The 16,348-nt window shown below is 45.0% G+C and overlaps 18 non-coding genes across 18 annotated transcripts; 7 read left to right on the top strand and 11 right to left on the bottom strand.

The window, feature by feature from the left end:
• Positions 1-759: 759 nt before the first annotated feature.
• Positions 760-832, bottom strand: trnav-cac (transfer RNA valine (anticodon CAC)). Its single transcript has one exon. It is a non-coding gene; the product is annotated as a tRNA-Val (tRNA).
• Positions 833-952: 120 nt separating this feature from the next.
• On the top strand, positions 953-1,024 carry trnad-guc (transfer RNA aspartic acid (anticodon GUC)). The gene has a single exon. It is a non-coding gene; the product is annotated as a tRNA-Asp (tRNA).
• A 65-nt stretch (positions 1,025-1,089) lies between these two features.
• Positions 1,090-1,162, bottom strand: trnav-uac (transfer RNA valine (anticodon UAC)). The gene has a single exon. It is a non-coding gene; the product is annotated as a tRNA-Val (tRNA).
• Positions 1,163-1,741: 579 nt separating this feature from the next.
• On the bottom strand, positions 1,742-1,814 carry trnav-aac (transfer RNA valine (anticodon AAC)). The gene has a single exon. It is a non-coding gene; the product is annotated as a tRNA-Val (tRNA).
• A 3,780-nt stretch (positions 1,815-5,594) lies between these two features.
• trnad-guc (transfer RNA aspartic acid (anticodon GUC)) lies at positions 5,595-5,666 on the top strand. Its single transcript has one exon. It is a non-coding gene; the product is annotated as a tRNA-Asp (tRNA).
• A 1,247-nt stretch (positions 5,667-6,913) lies between these two features.
• trnad-guc (transfer RNA aspartic acid (anticodon GUC)) lies at positions 6,914-6,985 on the top strand. Its single transcript has one exon. It is a non-coding gene; the product is annotated as a tRNA-Asp (tRNA).
• Positions 6,986-10,159: 3,174 nt separating this feature from the next.
• trnad-guc (transfer RNA aspartic acid (anticodon GUC)) lies at positions 10,160-10,231 on the top strand. Its single transcript has one exon. It is a non-coding gene; the product is annotated as a tRNA-Asp (tRNA).
• Positions 10,232-11,285: 1,054 nt separating this feature from the next.
• On the bottom strand, positions 11,286-11,358 carry trnav-uac (transfer RNA valine (anticodon UAC)). The gene has a single exon. It is a non-coding gene; the product is annotated as a tRNA-Val (tRNA).
• A 780-nt stretch (positions 11,359-12,138) lies between these two features.
• On the top strand, positions 12,139-12,210 carry trnad-guc (transfer RNA aspartic acid (anticodon GUC)). The gene has a single exon. It is a non-coding gene; the product is annotated as a tRNA-Asp (tRNA).
• A 725-nt stretch (positions 12,211-12,935) lies between these two features.
• Positions 12,936-13,008, bottom strand: trnav-cac (transfer RNA valine (anticodon CAC)). The gene has a single exon. It is a non-coding gene; the product is annotated as a tRNA-Val (tRNA).
• Positions 13,009-13,265: 257 nt separating this feature from the next.
• trnav-uac (transfer RNA valine (anticodon UAC)) lies at positions 13,266-13,338 on the bottom strand. The gene has a single exon. It is a non-coding gene; the product is annotated as a tRNA-Val (tRNA).
• A 258-nt stretch (positions 13,339-13,596) lies between these two features.
• On the bottom strand, positions 13,597-13,669 carry trnav-aac (transfer RNA valine (anticodon AAC)). The gene has a single exon. It is a non-coding gene; the product is annotated as a tRNA-Val (tRNA).
• Positions 13,670-14,119: 450 nt separating this feature from the next.
• On the top strand, positions 14,120-14,191 carry trnad-guc (transfer RNA aspartic acid (anticodon GUC)). Its single transcript has one exon. It is a non-coding gene; the product is annotated as a tRNA-Asp (tRNA).
• Positions 14,192-14,449: 258 nt separating this feature from the next.
• Positions 14,450-14,521, top strand: trnad-guc (transfer RNA aspartic acid (anticodon GUC)). Its single transcript has one exon. It is a non-coding gene; the product is annotated as a tRNA-Asp (tRNA).
• Positions 14,522-15,246: 725 nt separating this feature from the next.
• On the bottom strand, positions 15,247-15,319 carry trnav-cac (transfer RNA valine (anticodon CAC)). Its single transcript has one exon. It is a non-coding gene; the product is annotated as a tRNA-Val (tRNA).
• Positions 15,320-15,576: 257 nt separating this feature from the next.
• Positions 15,577-15,649, bottom strand: trnav-uac (transfer RNA valine (anticodon UAC)). Its single transcript has one exon. It is a non-coding gene; the product is annotated as a tRNA-Val (tRNA).
• Positions 15,650-15,906: 257 nt separating this feature from the next.
• Positions 15,907-15,979, bottom strand: trnav-uac (transfer RNA valine (anticodon UAC)). Its single transcript has one exon. It is a non-coding gene; the product is annotated as a tRNA-Val (tRNA).
• Positions 15,980-16,237: 258 nt separating this feature from the next.
• trnav-aac (transfer RNA valine (anticodon AAC)) lies at positions 16,238-16,310 on the bottom strand. Its single transcript has one exon. It is a non-coding gene; the product is annotated as a tRNA-Val (tRNA).
• Between the last annotated feature and the right edge of the window lie 38 nt (positions 16,311-16,348).

Below are 16,348 nucleotides of genomic sequence, written 5' to 3'. Positions count from 1 at the left end.
GGGAAGACTGGGGTTTGATTCCCCGACAGGGAGGTGGTGTTTGCGAAAACAATCTTTTCGATGCCTAGTTTTTATTGCAAATACAAAGAACATGGTCATGTTTCCACCCGGTCTCGAGCCAGGGACCTGTTTCTTGAAAGGCAAACTTGATAACCACTACACTATGGAAACAGAATCTGAAGTTGAACTTGTTAACAATGCTCTAAATAGGCCTAGCTGGCTGGCTTTTCCAGTTTTCAAGGACAGGTTCCCTTCTACCCCCAAACAGGAGGTAGTAGTATAGCCCTTCTTTCCTCGTTAGTATAGTGGATAGTATCTCCCCCTGTCACGGGGAAGACCGGGGTTGAATTCCCCGACGGGGAGGTGGTATTTGTGAAAACAAACTTTTTGATGCTCAGTTTTTATTACAAATACAAAGAGAAATGGTCATGTTTCCACCCGGTCTCGAGGCAGGGACCTTTCGCATGTTAGGTGAACGTGATAACCACTACACTATGGAAACACACGCTTAACTTAAACTTGTTAGCACTGCCGGAAATCAAACTAGCTGGCTGGCTTTTCAAGTTTTCAAGGACAGGTTCCCCTCTACACCCGACCCATAGGGAGTTGTATAGCCCTTCTTTCCTAGTTAGTATAGTGGATAGTATCTCCCCCTGTCACGGGGAAGACCGGGGTTGAATTCCCCGACGGGGAGGTGGTATTTGTGAAAACAATCTTTTCGATGCTCAGTTTTTATTACAAATACAAAGAAAATGATCATGTTTCCACCCGGTCTCGAGCCAGGGACCTTTCGCGTGTGAAGCAAACGTGATAACCACTACACTATGGAAACAGAATTTGAGCTTAAACTTGTTAGCACTGCTGATAATCAGCCTAGCTGGCTGGCTTTTCCAGTTTTCAAAGACAGGTTGCCCTCTACACCCGACCAGGAGGTAGATGTACAGCCCTTCTTTCCTCGTTAGTATAGTGGATAGTATCTCCCCCTGTCACGGGGAAGACCGGGGTTCGATTCCCCGACGGGGAGGTGGTGTTTGTGAAAACAATCTTTTGGATGATCAGTTTTCATTGCAAATACAAAGAAAATGGTCATGTTTCCACCCGGTCTCGAGCCAGGGACCTTTCGCGTGTAAGGCGAACGTGATAACCACTACACTATGGAAACAGACTCTGAACTTCAACTTGTTAGCAATGCTCTAAATAAGTCTAGCTGGCTGGCTTTACCAGTTTTCAAGGACAGGTTCCCCTCTACCCCCGACCAAGGAGTAGTAGTATAGCCCTTCTTTCCTAGTTAGTATAGTGGATAGTATCTTCCCCTGTCACGGGGAAGACCGGGGTTGAATTCCCCGACGGGGAGGTGGTATTTGTGAAAACAAACTTTTCGATGCTCAGTTTTTATTACAAATACAAAGAAAATGGTCATGTTTGCACCCAGTCTCGAGCCAGGGACCTGTTGCTTGAAAGGCAAACTTGATAAACACTACACTATGGAAACAGAATCTGAAGTTAAAATTGTTAACAATGCTCTAAATAGGCCTAGCTGGCTGGCTTTTCCAGTTTTCAAGGATAGGTTCCCTTCTACCCCCAACCAGGAGGTAAAAGTATAGCCCTTCTTTGCTTATTATTGTAGTGGATAGTATCTCCCCCTGTCATAGGGAAGACCGGGGTTAGATTCCCCGCTGGTATTAGTGAAAACAATCTTTTGGATGCTCAGTTTTCATTGCGAATACAAAGAAATTCATCATGTTTCCACCCGGTCTCGAGCTAGGGACCTTTCGCGTGTTAGGCGAACGTGATAACCACTACACTATGGAAACACACGCTTAACTTAAACTTGTTAGCACTGCCGGAAATCAAACTAGCTGGCTGGCTTTTCCAGTTTTCGAGGACAGGTTCCCCTCTACACCCGACCCATAGGTAGTTGTATAGCCCTTCTTTCCTCGTTAGTATAGTGGATAGTATCTCATCCTGTCACGGGGAAGACCGGTGTTAGATTCTGAAGGAATATTTTGATTACTATATTAAGTGTAATCTTTGCGTGTCCAAAATAATTGTATTCAGGATCTGATGAAGAAGTTTTCTTGCAAGAATTTATTTAGAGGCCTCTAAAGACACAGTCAGGACACCACATCAGAATGCAATGTGATGACCCCAAGTGTGTGTCAATTTACAGAACATCGACTCATTGTGTAATCATTGTAAAATACACCGTTTATTCGTCTAATAATAACTTCACCACACACTTATAGGTCAAATGTCGACTTATTCGCGCACAATCCATCGCAACGTTACGGCTGCGACACAGACACGTCGCGCACATTGTAAGACAAACAACGAAAAAAACGCGTGGCCACAACACACCATGGAGCTTAACAAACAAACAAACAAACGCGTACACTTAACAATTCATTTCTAAGCCAAGAGCTCTCGCTTGGTTCAAATTTTCCCCGCGGGTCATCTTTCACAGTCAACACTTCATCCAATTTATGTTCCAATTTCTTAACAGATGCGGCTGCCCGCAGCTAACTCATCCTTAGCCTTAAAAACAGATTCGTGCGGTAGCGTCTTACCAAAAACTAATCTCCCGTGAATGGCAACTGTACACTGGCAGAGCCGCTAGCTTAGCATCAGCCTCCTCATTCTCAAAATCACTTAACACCGTCATCCACGCAACTTTCACAGAGCTATCCAACGCTAACATTCTAGCACAAACCAACATTTGGCCCACGACCCCACACAGTCTAACTTTTCTTCCATTCGAAGAAACTATAGAAGTGTTTTTCACGGAGTTAATCAGCGTCTGGCGCTGTTTACACAATCAAATTCCACAAACACACCACATTTTACAACGGTGAGAACCAACCACTATCACAATTAGTGCGCATTCATACATTTAAAAGAGTTTCATACTTACGTTGACGCCGTGGTGGAAATGCGTCCAGCATCATGAACTCACTGTTCGCTTAGCGACCAATTCTGACTCTCGACCGGAAGTCTATGCAAATCGAACCTCCTTAGTTACGGTCGAATTTTTTCGTCCATAATATGTAGTAATTAGTCGTTTTTAATATTTATAAAGTCAGTGACGTCTCACTTATGATACTACGATATAACAGATCAAAACTATTCTCATTAATCCCCCCCCCAAAAAAATAAAAAAAATTCCAGACAAACACAAACAAGACGAAAATTAAACAGATATTAAATACCTTTTGCGCGACTTCAACAAATATATCCTGGATCTTCACGGGCGGCTTATATCACACAGCTCTCAACCGAAAAAACGGCAGGCTTTTTATATCACTCCACGTACCGTAGCGATACACGCAATATACGGACGTTTAATTCAGCATCACTACGCGTGATCAACGCGAGCTGCTTATAGCACAACACACATCAGCACACACATAGTGCGATCACCACTAGCGGCTTATAACACCACAACAACCACAACAGCCTATTCCCCCGTGGTACTCAATGTCTTATGCCGTTTCAAACGGCGGAGCGCTCCGACTTGACGTCACTTCCGTAAACACGGGGCATTTTTATGCGCGACTTAAACACAACACACATACACCGAGGAATTATGTCCCTCGGTTTAGTAATTCCACACAGCACACACCTTGATACCACACAGGCGGCTAATCCACTCCGCACGCCCAGTAGAAATATACGGACGGCTTATTCATACGAAAAAAAAAAAAAAAAACACAGCCTATTCCACCGCGGAAAAAACTCCCATGCATGGTTCAATGTCGTAGTAATTTTCAAAATCAAGGACTTTCCGTTCCACCGTAAGAAATACTACTACAACCCCCCTAACTTGTTCACAGATCCCAAATACAACTTAGCACAGACGAAATGCAACTGTATTGATCCTAAACAACCAGAATTTCTCTACGTGGACAAAATGTCCACTCACCTTGTTAATATTTTTGCGCTTTAGAAATCCGGTGTTCAGGATCAATTACAGCTGTTGAAAAAACGTCTCAATAAGTCCACGTCGGCGTCACCATTTTGAAGGAATATTTTGATTACTATATTAAGTGTAATCTTTGCGTGTCCAAAATAATTGTATTCAGGATCTGATAATGAAGTTTTCTTGCAAGAATTTATTTAGAGGCCTCTAAAGACACAGTCAGGACACCACATCAGAATGCAAAGTGATGACCCCAAGTGTGTGTCAATTTACAGAACATCGACTCATTTATACTCAAAAGATAAAAGGTTCCTCTTCCCCTCCTAAGTTGATTAAAGGACAGACATGTCGACTCCTAGTGACCAAATGTGTGATGTTATTAGTAAGCAGACGTGATGTTATTAGTAAGCAGAAGTTTACATACAGACATGTTGATTCCAGGTTGGACAAAAGTGTAATCTTATTAGTAAACAGACATTTGCATACAGTTCCCCTTCTTGACTGGGGGAACAAATGCAATTAGGACCTAACCCCAGACTTTAAGACTCCAATGACAGAAGGCTCTAAATAACATCATGCACATTCCTATCTTCAATAGCTTTGAGGGTGAGAGGATAAAATAAAGTTCACAAAATCATTACTCCACTGTATTCTATTAAACACTCATGATTATATCACATTGATATGCCTATAAGTAAAATCAAAAACAGTAAAACCACAAATTGAAAATATTAAATGTCTTCAATTCCCCGATGGTGAGGTGGTGTTTGTGAAAACAATCTTTTGGATGCTCAGTTTTCATTGCAAATACAAAGAAAATGGTCATGTTTACACGCGGTCTCGAGCCAGGGACCTTTCGCGTGTGAAGCGAACGTGATAACCACTACACTTTGGAAAGACACGTTTAACTTAAACTTTTTAGAACTGCCGGAAATCAAACTAGCTGGCTGGCTTTTCCCGTTTTCAAGGACAGGTTCCCCTCTAAACCCGACCAGTGGGTAACTGTATAGAACTTCTTTCCTCGTTAGTATAGTGGATAGTATCTCCACTTGTCACGGGGAAGACTGGGGTTCGATTCCTCGACGGGGAGGTTGTGTTTGTGAAAACAATCTTTTGGATGCTCAGTTTTCTTCGCAAATTTAAAGAATATTGACATGTTACCACCCTGTCTCGAGCCAGGGACCTTTCGCCTGTGAAGTTAACGTGATAACCACTACACTATGGAAACAGACTCTGAATTTCAACTTGTTAGCAATATTCTAAATCAGCCTAGCTGGCTGGCTTATCCAGTTTTCAAGGACAGGTTCCCCTCTACCCCCGATTAGGAGGTACTCGTATAGCCCTTCTTTCCTCATTAGTATAGTGGATAGTATCTCCCCCTGTCACGGGGAAGACCGGGGTTCGAGTACCCGAAAGCGAGTCGGTGTTTGTGAAAACAATCTTTTCGATGCTCAGTTTTTATTGCAAATACAAAGAAAATGTTCATGTTTCCACCCGGTCTCGAGCCAGGGATCTGTCACGTGAAAGGCAAACTTGATAACCCCTACACTATGGAAACAGAATCTGAACTTAAACTTGTTAACAATGCTCTAAATCAGCCTAGCTGGCTGGCTTTTCCAGTTTTCGAGGACAGGTTCCCCTCTACACCCGACCAGTAGGTAGCTGTATAGACTTTCTTTCCTCGTTAGTATAGTGGATAGTATCTCCCCCTGTCACGGGGAAGACCGGGGTTCGATTCCCCGACGGGGAGGTTGTCTTTGTGAAAACAATCTTTTGGATGCTCAGTTTTCATTGCAAATACAAAGAAAATGGTCATGTTTCCACCCGGTCTCGAGCGAGGGACCTTTCGCGTGTGAGAGAAACGTGATAACCACTACACTATGGAAACAGACTCTGAATTTCAACTTGTTAGCAAAGCTGAAAATCAGCCTAGCTGGCTGGCTTTTCCAGTTTTCAAGGACAGGTTCCCCTCTACACCCGACCAGGAGGTAGTTGTATAGCCCTTCTTTTCTCGTTATTGTAGTGGATAGTATCTCCCACTGTCACAGGGAAGACCGGCGTTAGATTCCCCGATGGTGAGGTGGTGTTTGTGAAAACAATCTTTTGGATGCTCAGATTTCATTGCAAATACAAAGAAAATGGTCATGTTGCCACGCGGTCTCGAGCCAGGGACCTTTCGCGTGTGAAGCGAACGTGATAACCACTACACTTTGGAAACACACGCTTAACTTAAACTTGTTAGAACTGCCGGAAATCAAACTAGCTGGCTGGCTTTTCCACTTTTCAAGGACAGGTTCCCCTCCACACCCGACCAGTGGGTAACTGTATAGACCTTCTTTCCTCGTTAGTATAGTGGATAGTATCTCCACTTGTCAGGGGAAGACCGGGGTTCGATTCCTCGACGGGGAGGTTGTGTTTGTGAAAACAATCTTTTGGATGCTCAGTTTTCTTCGCAAATTTAAAGAATATTGACATGTTACCACCCTGTCTCGAGCCAGGGACCTTTCACCTGTGAAGCAAACGTGATAACTACTACACTACGGAAACAGACTCTGAATTTCAACTTGTTAGCAATATTCTAAATCAGCCTAGCTGGCTGGCTTATCCAGTTTTCAAGGACAGGTTCCCCTCTACCCCCGATTAGGAGGTACTCGTATAGCCCTTCTTTCCTCATTAGTATAGTGGATAGTATCTCCCCCTGTCACGGGGAAGACCGGGGTTCGAGTACCCGAAAGCGAGTCGGTGTTTGTGAAAACAATCTTTTCGATGCTCAGTTTTTATTGCAAATACAAAGAAAATGGTCATGTTTCCACCCGGTCTCGAGCCAGGGATCTGTCACGTGAAAGAAAAACTTGATAACCCCTACACTATGGAAACAGAATCTGAACTTAAACTTGTTAACAATGCTCTAAATCAGCCTAGCTGGCTGGCTTTTCCAGTTTTCGAGGACAGGTTCCCCTCTACACCCGACCAGTAGGTAGCTGTATAGACTTTCTTTCCTCGTTAGTATAGTGGATAGTATCTCCCCCTGTCACGGGGAAGACCGGGGTTCGATTCCCCGACGGGGAGGTTGTGTTTGTGAAAACAATCTTTTGGATGCTCAGTTTTCATTGCAAATACAAAGAAAATGGTCATGTTTCCACCCGGTCTCGAGCCAGGGACCTTTCGCGTGTGAGAGAAACGTGATAACCACTACACTATGGAAACAGACTCTGAATTTCAACTTGTTAGCAAAGCTGAAAATCAGCCTAGCTGGCTGGCTTTTCCAGTTTTCAAGGACAGGTTCCCCTCTACACCCGACCAGGAGGTAGTTGTACAGCCCTTCTTTTCTCGTTATTGTAGTGGATAGTATCTCCCACTGTCACAGGGAAGACCGGCGTTAGATTCCCCGATGGTGAGGTGGTGTTTGTGAAAACAATCTTTTGGATGCTCAGATTTCATTGCAAATACAAAGAAAATGGTCATGTTGCCACGCGGTCTCGAGCCAGGGACCTTTCGCGTGTGAAGCGAACGTGATAACCACTACACTTTGGAAACACACGCTTAACTTAAACTTGTTAGAACTGCCGGAAATCAAACTAGCTGGCTGGCTTTTCCACTTTTCAAGGACAGGTTCCCCTCCACACCCGACCAGTGGGTAACTGTATAGACCTTCTTTCCTCGTTAGTATAGTGGATAGTATCTCCACTTGTCAGGGGAAGACCGGGGTTCGATTCCTCGACGGGGAGGTTGTGTTTGTGAAAACAATCTTTTGGATGCTCAGTTTTCTTCGCAAATTTAAAGAATATTGACATGTTACCACCCTGTCTCGAGCCAGGGACCTTTCACCTGTGAAGCAAACGTGATAACTACTACACTACGGAAACAGACTCTGAATTTCAACTTGTTAGCAATATTCTAAATCAGCCTAGCTGGCTGGCTTATCCAGTTTTCAAGGACACGTTCCCCTCTACCCCTGATTAGGAGGTACTCGTATAGCCCTTCTTTCCTCATTAGTATAGTGGATAGTATCTCGCCCTGTCACGGGAAAGACCGGGGTTCGAGTACCCGAAAGCGAGTCGGTGTTTGTGAAAACAATCTTTTCGATGCTCAGTTTTTATTGCAAATACAAAGAAAATGGTCATGTTTCCACCCGGTCTCGAGCCAGGGATCTGTCAGGTGAAAAGCAAACTTGATAACCACTACACTAGGGAAACAGAATCTGAACTTAAACTTGTTAACAATGCTCTAAATCAGCCTAGCTGGCTAGCTTTTCCAGTTTTCGAGGACAGGTTCCCCTCTACACCCGACCAGTAGGTAGCTGTATAGACTTTCTTTCCTCGTTAGTATAGTATCTACCCCTGTCACGGGGAAGACCGGGGTTGAATTCCCCGACGGGGAGGTGGTATTTGTGAAAACAATCTTTTCGATGCTCAGTTTTTATTACAAATTCAAAGAAAATGGTCATGTTTCCACCCGGTCTCGAGCTAGGGACCTTTCGCGTATGAAGCAAACGTGATAACCACTACACTATGGAAACAGACTTCGAACTTCAACTTGTTAGCAATGCTATAAATAAGCCTAGCTGGCTGGCTTTTCCAGTTTTCAAGGACAGGTTCCCCTCTACCCCCGACCAGGAGGTAGTTGTATAGCCCTTCTTTCCTAGTTAGTATAGTGGATAGTATCTCCCCCTGTCACGGGGGAAGACCGGGGTTTAATTCCCCGACGGGGAGGTTGTATTTGTGAAAACAATCTTTTCGATTCTCAGTTTTTATTACAAATACAAAGAAAATGGTCATGTTTCCACCCGGTCTCGAGCCAGGGACCTTTCGCATGTGAGGGAAACGTGATAACCACTACACTATGGAAAGACGCGCTTAACTTAAACATGTTAGCAATGCCAGAAATCAAACTAGCTGGCTGGCTTTTCCAGTTTTCGAGGACAGGTTCACCTCTACACCCGACCCATAGGTAGTTGTATAGCCCTTCTTTCCCAGTTAGTATAGTAGATAGTATCTTCCCCTGTCACGGGGAAGACCGGGGTTGAATTCCCCGACGGGGAGGTGGTATTTGTGAAAACAATCTTTTCGATGCTCAGTTTTTATTACAAATACAAAGAAAATTGTCATGTTCCCACCCGGTCTCAAGCCAGGGACCTTTCGCGTGTGAGGGAAAAGTGATACCCACTACACTATGGAAACAGACTCTGAACTTCACCTTGTTAGCAATATTCTAAATCAAACTAGCTGGCTGGCTTTTCCAGTTTTCGAGGACAGGTTCCCCTCTACACCCGACTAGTAGGTAGCTGTATAGACTTTCTTTCCTCGTGAGTATAGTGGATAGTATCTCCCCCTGTCACAGGGAAGACCGGGGTTCTATTCCACGACGGGGAGGTTGTGTTTGTGAAAACAATCTTTTGGATGCTCAGTTATCATTGCAAATTTAAAGAAAATTGCCATGTTTCCACCCGGTCACTTTGGAAAGACGCGCTTAACTTAAACATGTTAGCAATGCCAGAAATCAAACTAGCTGGCTGGCTTTTCCAGTTTTCAAGGACAGGTTCCCCTCTACCCCCGACCAGTGAGTAGTAGTGTTGCCCTTCTTTCCTCGTTAGTATTGTGGATAGTATCTCCCCCTGTCACGGGGAAGTCCGGGGTTCGATTCCCCGACGGGGAGGTGTTATTTGTGAAAACAATATTTTCGATGCCCAGTTTTTATTGCAAATACAAAGAAAATGGTCATGTTTCCACCCGGTCTCGAGCCAGGGACCTGTTTCTTGAAAGGCAAACTTGATAACCACTAAGCTATGGAAACAGAATCTGAAGTTAAACTTGTTAACAATGCTCTAAATAGGCCTAGCTGGCTGGCTTTTCCAGTTTTCAAGGACAGGTTCCCTTCTACCCCCAACCAGGAGGTAGTAGTATAGCCCTTCTTTCCCAGTTAATATAGTAGATAGTATCTCCCCCTGTCACGGGGAAGACCGGGGTTGAATTCCCCGACGGGGAGGTGGTATTTGTGAAAACAATCTTTTCGATGCTCAGTTTTTATTACAAATACAAAGAAAATGGTCATGTTTCCACCCGGTCTCAAGCCAGGGACATTTCGCGTGTGAGGGAAACGTGATAACCACTACACTATGGAAACAGACTCTGAACTTCAACTTGTTAGCAATGCTCTAAATAAGCCTAGCTGGCTGGCTTTTCCAGTTTTCAAGGACAGGTTCCCCTCTACCCCCGACCAGTGAGTAGTAGTGTTGCCCTTCTTTCCTCGTTAGTATAGTGGATAGTATCTCCCCCTGTCACGGGGAAGACCGGGGTTCGATTCCCCGACGGGGAGGTGGTATTTGTGAAAACAATATTTTCGATGCCCAGTTTTTATTGCAAATACAAAGAAAATGGTCATGTTTCCACCCGGTCTCGAGCCAGGAACCTGTTTCTTGAAAGGCAAACTTGATAACAACTAAGCTCTGGAAACAGAATCTGAAGTTAAACTTGTTAACAATGCTCTAAATAGGCCTAGCTGGCTGGCTTTTCCAGTTTTCAAGGACAGGTTCCCTTCTACCCCCAACCAGGAGGTAGTAGTATAGCCCTTCTTTCCCAGTTAGTATAGTAGATAGTATCTCCCCCTGTCACGGGGAAGACCGGGGTTGAATTCCCCGACGGGGAGGTGGTATTTGTGAAAACAATCTTTTCGATGCTCAGTTTTTATTACAAATACAAAGAAAATGGTCATGTTTCCACCCGGTCTCGAGCCAGGGACCTTTCGCGTGTGAGGCGAACGTGATAACCACTACACTATGGAAAGACGCGCTTAACTTAAACATGTTAGCACTGCCGGAAATCAAACTAGCTGGCTGGCTTTTCCAGTTTTCGAGGACAGGTTCACCTCTACACCCGACCCATAGGTAGTTGTATAGCCCTTCTTTCCTAGTTAGTATAGTGGATAGTATCTCCCCCTGTCACGGGGAAGACCGGGTTTGAATTCCCCGACGGGGAGGTTGTATTTGTGAAAACAATCTTTTCGATTCTCAGTTTTTATTACAAATACAAAGAAAACGGTCACGTTTCCACCCGGTCTCGAGCCAGGGACCTTTCGCGTGTGAGGCTAACGTGATAACCACTACACTATGGAAACAGATTCTGATCTTCAACTTGTTAGCAATGCTCTAAATAAGCCTAGCTGGCTTGCTTTTCCAGTTTTCAAGGACAGGTTCCCCTCTACCCCCGACCAGGGAGTAGTAGTATAGCCCTTCTTTCCTCGTTAGTATAGTGGATAGTATCTTCCCCTGTCACGGGGAAGACGGGGTTCGATTCCCAGACGGGGAGGTGGTGTTTGTGAAAACAATCTTTTGGATGATCAGTTTTCATTGCAAATACAAAGAAAATGGTCATGTTTCCACCCGGTCTCGAGCCAGGGACCTTTCGCGTGTAAGGCGAACGTGATAACCACTACACTATGCAAACAGAATTTGAGCTTAAACTTGTTAGCACTGCTGAAAATCAGCCTAGCTGGCTGGCTTTTCCAGTTTTCAAGGACAGGTTCCCCTCTACCCCCGACCAGGGAGTAGTAGTATAGCCCTTCTTTCCTCTTTAGTATAGTGGATAGTATCTTCCCCTGTCACGGGGAAGACGGGGGTTCGATTCCCAGACGGGGAGGTGGTGTTTGTGAAAACAATCTTTTGGATGATCAGTTTTCATTGCAAATACAAAGAAAATGGTCATGTTTCCACCCGGTCTCGAGCCAGGGACCTTTCGCGTGTAAGGCTAACGTGATAACCACTACACTATGTAAACAGAATTTTAGCTTAAACTTGTTAGCACTGCTGAAAATCAGCCTAGCTGGCTGGCTTTTCCAGTTTTCAAGGACAGGTTGCCTTCTACACCCGACCAGGAGGTAGTTGTATAGCCCTTCTTTCCTCGTTAGTATAGTGGATAGTATCTCCCCCTGTCACGGGGAAGACCGGGGTTGAATTCCCCGACGGGGAGGTGTTATTTGTGAAAACAATCTTTTCGATGCTCAATTTTTATTACAAATACAAAGAAAATGGTCATGTTTCCACCCGGTCTCGAGCCAGGGACATTTCGCGTGTGAGGGAAACGTGATAACCACTACACTATGGAAACAGACTCTGAACTTCAACTTGTTAGCAATGCTCTAAATAAGCCTAGCTGGCTGGCTTTTCCAGTTTTCAAGGACAGGTTCCCCTCTACCCCCGACCAGTGAGTAGTAGTGTTGCCCTTCTTTCCTCGTTAGTATAGTGGATAGTATCTCCCCCTGTCACGGGGAAGACCGGGGTTCGATTCCCCGACGGGGAGGTGGTATTTGTGAAAACAATGTTTTCGATGCCCAGTTTTTATTGCAAATACAAAGAAAATGGTCATGTTTCCACCCGGTCTCGAGCCAGGAACCTGTTTCTTGAAAGGCAAACTTGATAACAACTAAGCTCTGGAAACAGAATCTGAAGTTAAACTTGTTAACAATGCTCTAAATAGGCCTAGCTGGCTGGCTTTTCCAGTTTTCAAGGACAGGTTTCCTTCTACCCCCAACCAGGAGGTAGTAGTATAGCCCTTCTTTCCCAGTTAGTATAGTAGATAGTATCTCCCCCTGTCACGGGGAAGACCGGGGTTGAATTCCCCGACGGGGAGGTGGTATTTGTGAAAACAATCTTTTCGATGCTCAGTTTTTATTACAAATACAAAGAAAATGGTCATGTTTCCACCCGGTCTCGAGCCAGGGACCTTTCGCGTGTGAGGCGAACGTGATAACCACTACACTATGGAAAGACGCGCTTAACTTAAACATGTTAGCACTGCCGGAAATCAAACTAGCTGGCTGGCTTTTCCAGTTTTCGAGGACAGGTTCACCTCTACACCCGACCCATAGGTAGTTGTATAGCCCTTCTTTCCTAGTTAGTATAGTGGATAGTATCTCCCCCTGTCACGGGGAAGACCGGGGTTGAATTCCCCGACGGGGAGGTTGTATTTGTGAAAACAATCTTTTCGATTCTCAGTTTTTATTACAAATACAAAGAAAATGGTCACGTTTCCACCCGGTCTCGAGCCAGGGACCTTTCGCGTGTGAGGCGAACGTGATAACCACTACACTATGGAAACAGATTCTGATCTTCAACTTGTTAGCAATGCTCTAAATAAGCCTAGCTGGCTGGCTTTTCCAGTTTTCAAGGACAGGTTCCCCTCTACCCCCGACCAGGGAGTAGTAGTATAGCCCTTCTTTCCTCGTTAGTATAGTGCATAGTATCTTCCCCTGTCACGGGGAAGACGGGGGTTCGATTCCCAGACGGGGAGGTGGTGTTTGTGAAAACAATCTTTTGGATGATCAGTTTTCATTGCAAATACAAAGAAAATGGTCATGTTTCCACCCGGTCTCGAGCCAGGGACCTTTCGCGTGTAAGGCGAACGTGATAACCACTACACTATGCAAACAGAATTTGAGCTTAAACTTGTTAGCACTGCTGAAAATCAGCCTAGCTGGCTGGCTTTTCCAGTTTTCAAAGACAGGTTGCCTTCTAAACCCGACCAGGAGGTAGTTGTATAGCCCTTCTTTCCTACTTAGTATAGTGGATAGTATCTTCCCCTATCACGGGGAAGACCGGGGTTGAATTCCCCGACGGGCAGGTGGTATTTGTGAAAACAAACTTTTTGATGCTCAGTTTTTATTACAAATACAAATAAAAATGGTCATGTTTCCACCCGGTCTCGAGCCGGGGACCTTTCGCGTGTTAGGCAAACGTGATAACCACTACACTATGGTAACACACGCTTAACTTAAACTTGTTAGCACTGCCGGAAATCAAACTAGCTGGCTGGCTTTTCCAGTTTTCGAGGACAGGTTCCCCTCTACACCCGACCTATAGGTAGTTGTACAGCCCTTTTTTCCTAGTTAGTATAGTGGATAGTATCTCCCCCTGTCACGGGAAAGACCAGGGTTGAATTCCCCGACGGGGAGGTGGTATTTGTGAAAACAATCTTTTCGATGCTCAGTTTTTATTACAAATTCAAAGAAAATTGTCATGTTTCCACCCGGTCTCGAGCCAGGGACCTTTCACATGTGAAGCGAACTTGACAACCACTACACTATGGAAACAGACTTTGAACTACAGCATGTTAGCAATGCTCTAAATAAGCCTAGCTGGCTGGCTTTTCCAGTTTTCAAGGACAGGTTCCCCTCTACCCCCGACCAGTGAGTAGTAGTATAGCCCTTCTTTCCTCGTTAGTATAGTGGATAGTATCTCCCCCTGTCACGGGGAAGACCGGGGTTCGATTCCCCGACGGGGAGGTGGTGTTTGTGAAAACAATCTTTTCGATGCCAAGTTTTTATTGCAAATACAAAGAAAATGGTCATGTTTCCACCCGGTCTCGAGCCAGGGACATTTCGCGTGTGAGGGAAACGTGATAACCACTACACTATGGAAACAGACTCTGAACTTCAACTTGTTAGCAATGCTCTAAATAAGCCTAGCTGGCTGGCTTTTCCAGTTTTCAAGGACAGGTTCCCCTCTACCCCCGACCAGTGAGTAGTAGTGTTGCCCTTCTTTCCTCGTTAGTATAGTGGATAGTATCTCCCCCTGTCACGGGGAAGACCGGGGTTCGATTCCCCGATGGGGAGGTGGTATTTGTGAAAACAATATTTTCGATGCCCAGTTTTTATTGCAAATACAAAGAAAATGGTCATGTTTCCACCCGGTCTCGAGCCAGGAACCTGTTTCTTGAAAGGCAAACTTGATAACAACTAAGCTCTGGAAACAGAATCTGAAGTTAAACTTGTTAACAATGCTCTAAATAGGCCTAGCTGGCTGGCTTTTCCAGTTTTCAAGGACAGGTTCCCTTCTACCCCCAACCAGGAGGTAGTAGTATAGCCCTTCTTTCCCAGTTAGTATAGTAGATAGTATCTCCCCCTGTCACGGGGAAGACCGGGGTTGAATTCCCCGACGGGGAGGTGGTATTTGTGAAAACAATCTTTTCGATGCTCAGTTTTTATTACAAATACAAAGAAAATGGTCATGTTTCCACCCGGTCTCGAGCCAGGGACCTTTCGCGTGTGAGGCGAACGTGATAACCACTACACTATGGAAAGACGCGCTTAACTTAAACATGTTAGCACTGCCGGAAATCAAACTAGCTGGCTGGCTTTTCCAGTTTTCGAGGACAGGTTCACCTCTACACCCGACCCATAGGTAGTTGTATAGCCCTTCTTTCCTAGTTAGTATAGTGGATAGTATCTCCCCCTGTCACGGGGAAGACCGGGGTTGAATTCCCCGACGGGGAGGTTGTATTTGTGAAAACAATCTTTTCGATTCTCAGTTTTTATTACAAATACAAAGAAAATGGTCACGTTTCCACCCGGTCTCGAGCCAGGGACCTTTCGCGTGTGAGGCGAACGTGATAACCACTACACTATGGAAACAGATTCTGATCTTCAACTTGTTAGCAATGCTCTAAATAAGCCTAGCTGGCTGGCTTTTCCAGTTTTCAAGGACAGGTTCCCCTCTACCCCCGACCAGGGAGTAGTAGTATAGCCCTTCTTTCCTCGTTAGTATAGTGGATAGTATCTTCCCCTGTCACGGGGAAGACGGGGGTTCGATTCCCAGACGGGGAGGTGGTGTTTGTGAAAACAATCTTTTGGATGATCAGTTTTCATTGCAAATACAAAGAAAATGGTCATGTTTCCACCCGGTCTCGAGCCAGGGACCTTTCGCGTGTAAGGCGAACGTGATAACCACTACACTATGCAAACAGAATTTGAGCTTAAACTTGTTAGCACTGCTGAAAATCAGCCTAGCTGGCTGGCTTTTCCAGTTTTCAAGGACAGGTTCCCCTCTACCCCCGACCAGGGAGTAGTAGTGTAGCCCTTCTTTCCTCTTTAGTATAGTGGATAGTATCTTCCCCTGTCACGGGGAAGACGGGGGTTCGATTCCCAGACGGGGAGGTGGTGTTTGTGAAAACAATCTTTTGGATGATCAGTTTTCATTGCAAATACAAAGAAAATGGTCATGTTTCCACCCGGTCTCGAGCCAGGGACCTTTCGCGTGTAAGGCGAACGTGATAACCACTACACTATGGAAACAGAATTTGAGCTTAAACTTGTTAGCACTGCTGAAAATCAGCCTAGCTGGCTGGCTTTTCCAGTTTTCAAAGACAGGTTGCCTTCTAAACCCGACCAGGAGGTAGTTGTATAGCCCTTCTTTCCTACTTAGTATAGTGGATAGTATCTTTCCCTATCACGGGGAAGACCGGGGTTGAATTCCCCGACGGGCAGGTGGTATTTGTGAAAACAAACTTTTTGATGCTCAGTTTTTATTACAAATACAAAGAAAAATGGTCATGTTTCCACCCGGTCTCGAGCCGGGGACCTTTCGCGTGTTAGGCAAACGTGATAACCACTACACTATGGTAACACACGCTTAACTTAAACTTGTTAGCACTGCCGGAAATC

Source organism: Vanacampus margaritifer, chromosome 4 (genome assembly GCF_051991255.1).
Source record: "Vanacampus margaritifer isolate UIUO_Vmar chromosome 4, RoL_Vmar_1.0, whole genome shotgun sequence".
NCBI lineage: Eukaryota > Metazoa > Chordata > Actinopteri > Syngnathiformes > Syngnathidae > Vanacampus > Vanacampus margaritifer.
The sequence above is the reverse complement of the archived record's forward strand: the minus strand, read 5'-3'. Positions and strand labels throughout refer to the sequence as shown.